A 9,943-nucleotide genomic window follows, 5' to 3' on the forward strand; every position below is an offset into this window, starting at 1 on the left:
TTGTGTCGGCGCGCTGGGAAACGGCCGCGCACCAGGGCACTCGTGGCGCGCCGCAAGCGCTCCTGCGAGCGTCGTGGCTTTTAGGAGGAGTATAATCTTTGTTTCGTAAGGCGATCTCATTAGTTTTGGAACGCAAATGATAAATCTCAAACGTTCAGGAATTTTTAGCGTCCTTAATTAAGTATGTAAAAGGGAAAGTTTGGAAACATTGTGTATTCGTGCGCATTTTGCAAGTACGTGCATATAGCACAAACCTTACTATATACTGTCGCACTACACGTCTCTCTCGATATATGCTTGCAGACTGTGCTACTCCCTCCATCCAGGTCAATAAGTCATCTTTGGTTGTGCACCGTGACCAAGAAGGAGGGAAGACTTATACACCTAGACGGAGGGAGTACTACTATTACTTATGTACGTGCAAATGCATGTTTTAACATTACGATGCGGTTTTTGTAAAAGTAGAAAAACAGCACTAGTCAAGCTTGTGAAACGATTCAATGCAAAACAAATGCAAAAATGCTCATTTGATTGTTTACTTTTAGCTTCCTTCTCTGTGGTTATTTCTCTGTCGTACTTTGTACGGACTATCTCACTGGTTGGAAAGGCATGCAAATTCCAAAACCGCTTCCTACACCCTATATCAAATTTTTTGCCTAACAAGTTGTGCCGTGCAATTCGAATTCCAACTTGAGTACTACTACAAGTAGGAGTACCAGGCGCCAGTTCTTTTAGGCTTCTAGATTAGTAATCCCATAACTACTACCTTCGTCCTGGTTTATTGGTCCCCATTGTAATCTGTGTCAAATTTTGATCATAAATTTAACTAATGAAATGTTAGTGCATGTCACATGCACTACCCATCCGTCTAGGTGAGTAAGTCATCTTAGAGCAAGGTTAATAGTAAAGCCTACTGCCGGCTCTATAGTAGAGCCATGTCACCTGTAGCCTGTATTTGAAAAAGTTCATATAGTAGAATGGTTGTAGTGTTGGCTATACATTTAATGCATGCATGTTGTGCTAGGCAAAGGAAAGTGACAGGATTGGCTGGGGGAGCTGAACACTGACCGTAGCGCTCGCATGGGCTGCATGCAGGCTCCTTTTCCTCGTTGCTTGTGCTATCGCCCGGTGACTCGCGAAGCACCCGCTTGGTCCTTTCTTCTCACTTCTCTCTCCTCTAGCTATGATTTTGCTGATGTGGAAGATGATATAGCCTGCTGACTAGTCTCTATTGTACTTGCTCTTAGGTTGTGCACCGTGACCAAGGAGGAGGAAAAAACGAGAAACATTAATGTTTATTTGCTAATCAATAGTATTGCATGCAATGAACTAACCACTGCATGTCGTGTTTGATATCTCAAGTCATTAAAAGCATGCACACTCTTTATCTCTTATTGGTTGATATGTCAAGAAACAAGAAACGAGGTAGAATTTAATGCACCATGCCTAAGTGTTTTGGGATTATTTGGTTTTCGTAAGATGACTTACACACCTAGACGAAGGGATTACAATGGTGAGGAATAAACCAGTTAAATCTTTGGTCAAAAGTTAGCACAAATTACAATGGTGAGGAATAAACCAGGATAGAGTAGTAGTTTAGAAGCCCAAATAAATGAGTGAGGGCCTTATTGTTACTCTCCACTATGACTAGTCTTGTGGGAAAAGTTGAGGAAGCCGCCAAAAGAACTGGCCCTAGGAGTAGTAGCTAGGGATCGAGTGTGCGAGATGAACCGAAGAAAGTAAATGCAGAGAGATGAAATGCAAAAAAGACGGAGGGATGTGATGGTTGCTTGTCCGTTTATTTACCAAGCCACTTATTACTGGGAGTGGTTGGGTTTTGTGATATGACGGCTTTACTGCGGCACCACGAGCGAGGTGAGAGGTGAGACTCCCGTGCAGCACCGCCCTCTACACTTGAACTACATCGGTCGTGGTTTATTAGTCCCCCATTGAATTTGACTAAAGATTTAACTGGCAAAATGTTAGTGCATGTCAACAAAAACTATATTTGGATTCGTATTTGAACATAGTTTTGAATGATATAATTTTAGGTGACACGCATCAGCATTTATCGTACTATATATAATGTTAGTTCAATTTTTGGTCGTACTAATCTATAGTAGTAAGGTGCTCGTGCGTTGCACCGAAGAGTGAAATGCATTGATCGGGGAGTTGTTTATTTTGACAAAGGATGTGGGGGTCATCTCATGTGTAACGGGTATCGATAGGTTTCTTCGGATATTATTTCATCTCTAGAGCTCACAAACATCAGGGTGAAATAGATAAAAAGGTATCTTTTGCAAACAAAAGCGTTCAACTGTTCAACCTGCATCCAAAACTTGTGAAGAAATAACACTTATTGTGCTTTGCAAGAAATGACCTTTTCTATACTATATATTCTACCATATAGTATACGAGTCCTGGATTGCACCTAGAGCATCAATCCTAGTCACTCATCTCCTAAATCTAACGGCTGATATTGGAGGGATTCGCAGTGAACAGTGCCTGCAGCTGAATCTACTTGGTTCTGGAACCATCGCTGCACCGTGTCATACCTTCCTGAAAAGAAGACCTATGCCTCCTCTACTATGCTGCAATTGTCAGGTTGTGACGAGTAAAAAAAGACTTGGTTGTGAGCCGATGTGAGATGGTCTGGAGGAGAAACTAAAGTTGAAGTAAACAATTTGTGGGTTCCACCACGTACTTTTTTTATATATTCTTCGAAAATTTCTGGATGACCGCAGGCAGTAGTTGCATTTTGTACTACCAATTAGTAAATTTCTAAACTCTATTTCGTGTGCATCAACAATATTTTTTTTGCTCGGAATTCATTTTTCAAAGTATTTTTTGGGTGGAATCACACCATACTGTTAAGATGTGCATTGCATGTGCATACACACTAGTAAGAATTAGTTTTTGAGTATTGATTGTTATACATGTTGGCTACAGATGACATGACACTTTCTTACAGTCAACAGTTGGCTATACTATTAAGTAATATTAACCATGCCCTTATACACCTAGACGGAGGGATTAAATCAGGATGACTTGCAAGCGGGCAGAGGAGATGTAAGAAATGGTTCATCGTAAGTCTTTCACCAGTACTGTAGTAAAAATTCATACATGGAAGATTCTGGACTAAACCATAAATGGATACACTTTTATTCATGCGCGATACTCCAATAGAGCAAGGTCCTGCATGGAAGTCTCCACATGCTTAGACAACGGATTACATTGAGCGAAGACTAATGATCAACATTTAACTTGATAATGCGTATGTCCAGATGAACCTCCTTGGAGTCCCCGCACCGCGTCAGCGGGTAAAGGATGCCATGGGTTTTCCAAGTCCACATTGGCGGGATAGTCCCAGCTCCCCAGAGTCCAAGTCCGTTTGACGAGGCCGGTGTCGCCGCCCACGCGACCCGGAGGGGTAGTAACACTGACCATGCACCCATACATCGGCCTCGTGTAAGTGTCAGCGTCAGCGACGTCGCCCCTGACGCACATTACGAAGACGGGGCGGTGGCCTGCGCGGGCCTCGCTGGTGCCCATGATCAAGAGGAAGACGCTGCCGTCCTCCTCCGAGACTAGCAGGCGGCGGTGATCCTCCAGCGACTCCAGCATGGTGAACGGGTAGCACATCTCGTACTTGATGTTCTCCGCCAAGGGCCAGCAGTGACCGCTGCAGGCATCTGTGAGGTGATGCACCATGTCCGCCGGCGAGCCAAAAACCGGCATCGGGCACTCATAGTAGTGGATGAAGGGCTCCTTGGAGGCATCGACCAGGCCGTCCATGAAACGGGAGTGGCTGTAGGGGACGTTGCGCCGGTTGAATATATGAGCAAGTTACTACGAGATTTAATCCGAATAAGCACAAAAGAAATCATGACGGTTATAATAGAGATGAAACTAATTGTGTGGACTAGCATAGTAGTAGGATACAGAGTAGAAACATGAATTCTACCATGATTTCGAACAGGAAGAACAAAAACACATACGGTGCAACGGGAGCAGCACCGTTGGCGTTGAGGTTGTCGCCCATGTCCAAACACCACGTAGACACGGGCCCTGTTTGGATACTCTAACTCAGTTAGAGGTTAGAGTTAGATTCTAACCTTGAACTAGCTCTGAACTAACTCTAACCAAAAAGATGTTTGGATGGCAGGGTTAGATGGAGCGCAGATACGACGAGGCGCCTTCATGAGCGGTGCGAGAGGGAGGGAGGAAGAGGACGAGAAGCTTCGAGGAAGTGGGGTAGGATTTGTTGGAAATATGCCCTAGAGGCAATAATAAATTGGTTATTATTATATTTCCTTGTTCATGATAATCGTTTATTATCCATGCTAGAATTGTATTGATAGGAAACTCAGATACATGTGTGTATACATAGACAACACCATGTCCCTAGTAAGCCTCTAGTTGACTAGCTCGTTGATCAATAGATGGTTACGGTTTCCTGACCATGGACATTGGATGTCGTTGATAACGGGATCACATCATTAGGAGAATGATGTGATGGACAAGACCCAATCCTAAGCCTAGCACAAGATCATGTAGTTCGTATGCTAAAGCTTTTCTAATGTCAAGTATCATTTCCTTAGACCATGAGATTGTGCAACTCCCGGATACCGTAGGGGTGCTTTGGGTGTGCAAACGTCACAACGTAACTGGGTGGCTATAAAGTTACACTACAGGTATCTCCGAAAGTGTCTGTTGGGTTGGCACGAATCGAGACTGGGATTTGTCACTCCGTGTAAACGGAGAGGTATCTCTGGGCCCACTCGGTAGGACATCATCATAATGTGCACAATGTGATCAAGGAGTTGATCACGGGATGATGTGTTATGGAACGAGTAAAAGAGACTTGCCGATAACGAGACTGAACAAGGTATCGGGATACCGACGATCGAATCTCGGGCAAGTATCGTACCGCTAGACAAAGGGAATTGTATACGGGATTGATTAAGTCCTTGACATCGTGGTTCATCCGATGAGATCATCGTGGAGCATGTGGGAGCCAACATGGGTATCCAGATCCCGCTGTTGGTTATTGACCGGAGAGTTGTCTCGGCCATGTCTACATGACTTCCGAACCCGTAGGGTCTACACACTTAAGGTTCGATGATGCTAGGGCTATAGGGAAAGTATGCACGCGGTTACCGAATGTTGTTCGGAGTCCCGGATGAGATCTCGGACATCATGAGGAGTTCCGGAATGGTCCGGAGGTAAAGATTGATATATAGGAAGTATGGTTTTGGCCACCGGAAGTGTTCCGGGCATCACCGGTAGTGTACCGGGACCACCGGAGGGGTCCGGGGGTCCACCAAGTGGGGCCACCAGCCCCGGAGGGCTGCATGGGCCAAGTGTGGGAGGGGACCAGCCCCAGGTGGGCTGTTGCACCCCCCCACCAAGGCCCAAGGCGCCTCCAAGAGGGGTAGGGGGCAAACCCTAGGGAAGATGGGCCCTAAGGCCCACCCCAGGTGTGCCTCCCCCTCTCCCCCTTGTGGCCGCCACCCAGATGGGATCTGGGGGCTGCCGCCACCCCTAGGGAGGGAACCCTAGGTGGGGGCGCAGCTCCTCCCCTTCCCCTATATATACTTGAGGTTTGGGCTGCCCAAGACACACGATTCAATCTCCTTCTTGGCGCAGCCCTACCCCTCTCCCTCCTCGTCTCTTGCGGTGCTTGGCAAAGCCCTGCTGGAGTACCGCGCTCCTCCACCACCACCACGCCGTCGTGCTGCTGCTGGATGGAGTCTTCCCCAACCTCTCCTTCTCCCCTTGCTGGATCAAGGCATAGGAGACGTCACCGGGTTGTACGTGTGTTGAACACGGAGGTGCCGTCCGTTCGGCACTAGGATCGTCGGTGATTTGAATCACGATGAGTATGACTCCATCAACCCCGTTCACTTGAACGCTTCCGCTTAGCGATCTACAAGGGTATGTAGATGCACTCTCCTTCCCCTCGTTGCTAGATTACTCCATAGATTGATCTTGGTGATGCGTAGAAAATTTTGAATTTCTGCTACGTTCCCCAACAGTGGCATCATGAGCTAGGTCTATGCGTAGTTACTATGCACGAGTAGAACACAAAGTAGTTGTGGGCGTCGATATTGTCAATTATCTTGTCGTTACTAGTCTTATCTTGATTCGGCAGCATTGTGGGATGAAGCGGCCCGGACCAACCTTACACGTACGCTTACGTGAGACCAGTTCCACCGACTGACATGCACTAGTTGCATAAGGTGGCTGGCGGGTGTCTATCTCTCCCACTTTAGTCAGATCGGATTCGATGAACAGGGTCCTTATGAAGGGTAAATAGAAATTGGCAATTCACGTTGTGGTTTTGGCGTAGGTAAGAAACGTTCTTGCTAGCAACCTATAGCAGCCACGTAAAAAACTTGCAACAACAATTAGAGGACGTCTAACTTGTTATTGCAGCATATGCCTTGTGATGTGATATGGCCAAAAGGATGTGATGAATGATATATGTGATGTATGAGATGATCATGTTCTTGTAATAGGAATCATGACTTGCATGTCGATGAGTATGACAACCGGCAGGAGCCATAGGAGTTGTCTTAATTTATTTATGACCTGCATGTCAATATCAACGCCATGTAATTACTTTACTTTATTGCTAACCGGTAGCCATAGTAGTAGAAGTAATAAGTTGGCGAGACAACTTCATGGAGACACAATGATGGGGATCATGATGATGGAGATCATGGTGTCATGCCGACGACAATGATGATCATGGAGCCCCGAAGATGGAGATCAAAAGGAGCAATATGATATTGGCCATATCATGTCACTATTTGATTGCATGAGATGTTTATCATGTTTATACATCTTATTTGCTTAGAACGACGGTAGTAAATAAGATGATCCCTCATTAAAATTTCAAGAAAGTGTTCCCCCTAACTGTGCACCATTGCGAAAGTTCGTCGTTTCGAAGCACCACGTGATGATCGGGTGTGATAGATTCTTACGTTCACATACAACGGGTGTAAGCCAGATTTACACACGCGAAACACTTAGGTTGACTTGATGAGCCTAGCATGTACAGACATGGCCTCGGAACACAAGAGACCAAAAGGTCGAGCATGAGTCGTATGGTAGATACGATCAACATGAAGATGTTCACCGATGATGACTAGTCCGTCTCACGTGATGATCGGACACGGCCTAGTTAACTCGGATCATGTAATCACTTAGATGATTAGAGGGATGTCTATCTGAGTGGGAGTTCATAAGATGAACTTAATTATCCTGAACATAGTCAAAAGGTCTTCGCAAATTATGTCGTAGCTCGCGCTTCAGTTCTACTGTTTAGATATGTTCCTAGAGAAAATTTAGTTGAAAGATGATAGTAGCAATGGACTAGGTCCGTAAACTGAGGATTGTCCTCATTGCTTCATAGAAGGCTTATGTCCTTAATGCACCGCTCAGTGTTCTGGACCTCGAACGTCGTCTGTGGATGTTGCGAACATCTGACATACACATTTTGATAACTACGTGATAGTTCAGTTAAACGGTTTAGAGTTGAGGTACCGAAGACGTTTTGAAACGTCGCGAAACATATGAGATGTTTCGAGGGCTGAAATTGGGATTTCAGGCTCGTGCCCACGTCAAGAGGTATAAGACCTCCGACGATTTTCTTAGCCTGTAAACTAAGGGAGAAAAGCTCAATTGTTGAGCTTGTGCTCAGATTGTCTGAGTACAACAATCATTTGAATCGAGTGGGAGTTGATCTTCCAGATGAGATAGTGATGTTTCTCCAAAGTCATTACCACCAAGCTGCTAGAGCTTCGTGATGAACTATAATATATCAGGGACATATATGATGATCCTTGAGATATTCGCGATGTTTGACACCACAAAAGTAGAAATCAAGAAGGAGCATCAATTGTTGATGGTTGGTGAAACCACTAGTTTCAAGAAGGGCAAGGAAAAAAAGGGATACTTCATGAAACGGCAAATCAGCTGCTGCTCTAGTGAAGAAACCCAAGGTTGAACCCAAACCCGAGACTAAGTGCTTCTGTAATAAGGGAAACAGCCACTGGAGCAGAATTACCCTAGATACTTGGTAGATGAGAAGGCTGGCAAGGTCGATAGAAGTATATTGGATATACATTGTGTTAATGTGTACTTTACTAGTACTCCTAGTAGCACCATGGTATTAGATACCGGTTCGGTTGCTAAATGTTAGTAAACTCGAAATAAAAGGCTACGGAGTAAACAGAGACTAGCTAAAGGTGAGCTGGCAATATGTGTTGGAAGTTTTTCCAAGCTTGATGTGATCAAGCATCGCACGCTCCCTCTACCATCGAGATTGCTGTTTGAGTTGAGCATAGACATGATTGGATTATGTCTATCGCAATACGGTTATTCATTTAAGGAGAATAATGGTTACTCTGTTTATTTGAATAATACCTTCAATGGTCTTGCACCTAAAATGAATGGTTTATTGAATCTCGATCGTAGTGATACACATGTTCATGCCAAAAGATATAAGATAGTAATGATAGTACCACCTACTTGTGGCACTGCCACGTAAGTCATATTGGTATAAAATGCATGAAGAAGCTCCATGTTGATGGATCTTTGGGCTCACTCATTTTGAAAAGTTTGAGACATGCGAACCATGTCTATTGGTGTATATGCATGAAGAAACTCCATGCAAATGGACCGTTTGGACTCACTTGATTTTGAATCACTTGAGACATGCAAATCATACCACATGGGCAAGATGATTGAAAGCCTCGTTTTCAGTAAAATGGAACTAGAAAGCAACTTGTTGGAAGTAATACATTTTGATGTGTGCAGTCCAATGAGTGCTGAGGCGTGTAGTGGATATCGTTATGTTCTTACTTCACAGATGATTTGAGTAGATGTTGAGTACATTTACTTGATGAATCACGAGTCTGAATTATTGAAAGGTTCAAGTAATTTCAGGGTGAAGGTGAGAGATCATCGTGACAAGAGGATAAAATATCTATGATATGATCATAGAGATGAATATCTGAATTACGAGTTTGGCACAGTATTAAGACATTGTGGAAATTGTTTCACAACTAATACAGCCTGGAACACCATAGTGTGATGGTGTGTCCGAACATCATAACTGCACCCTATTGGATATGATGCATACCATGATGTCTCTTATCGAATTACCACGATAGTTTATGGGTTAGGCATTAGAGACAACCACATTCACTTCAAATAGGGCACCACGTAATTCCGATGAGATGACACCGTATAAACTATGGTTTAGAGAAACCTAAGATGTCATTTCTTAAAAGTTTGGGCGTGCGACGCTTATGTGAAAAAGTTTCAGGCTGATAAGCTCGAACCTAAAGCGGATAAATGCATCTTCATAGGACACCCAAAACAGTTGGGTATACCTCCTGTCTTAGATCCGAAAGCAATAAGGGATTGTTTCTAGAATTGGGTCCTTTCTCGAGGAAAAGTTTCTCTCGAAAGAATTGAGTGGGAGGATGGTGGAGACTTGATGAGGTTATTGAACCGTCTCTTCAACTAGTGTGTGGCAGGGCACAAGGAGTTGTTCCTGTGGCACCTACACCAATTGAAGTGGAAGCTTATGATAGTGATCATGAAACTTCAGATCAAGTCACTACCAAACCTCATGGGATGACAAGGATGCGTACTACTTCAGAATGGTACGTAATCCTGTCTTGGAAGTCATGTTGCTAGACAACAATGAACCTACGAGCTATGGAGAAGCGATGGTGGGCCTGGATTCCAAAATGGCTCGAGGCCATATAATTCGAGAGAACAAAGTGTAGACTTTGGAAGAACTACTTGATGGTCATAAGGCTGTTAGGTACATATGGATTTTAAAAGGAAGACGGACAATGATGGTAAGTATCACCATTAAGAAAGCTCGACTTGTCATTAAGATGTTTTTTTCCAACAAGTTCAA

The sequence above is a fragment of the Triticum aestivum genome, chromosome 5A (genome assembly GCF_018294505.1).
Source record: "Triticum aestivum cultivar Chinese Spring chromosome 5A, IWGSC CS RefSeq v2.1, whole genome shotgun sequence".
In the NCBI taxonomy this organism is placed as follows: Eukaryota; Viridiplantae; Streptophyta; class Magnoliopsida; order Poales; family Poaceae; genus Triticum; species Triticum aestivum.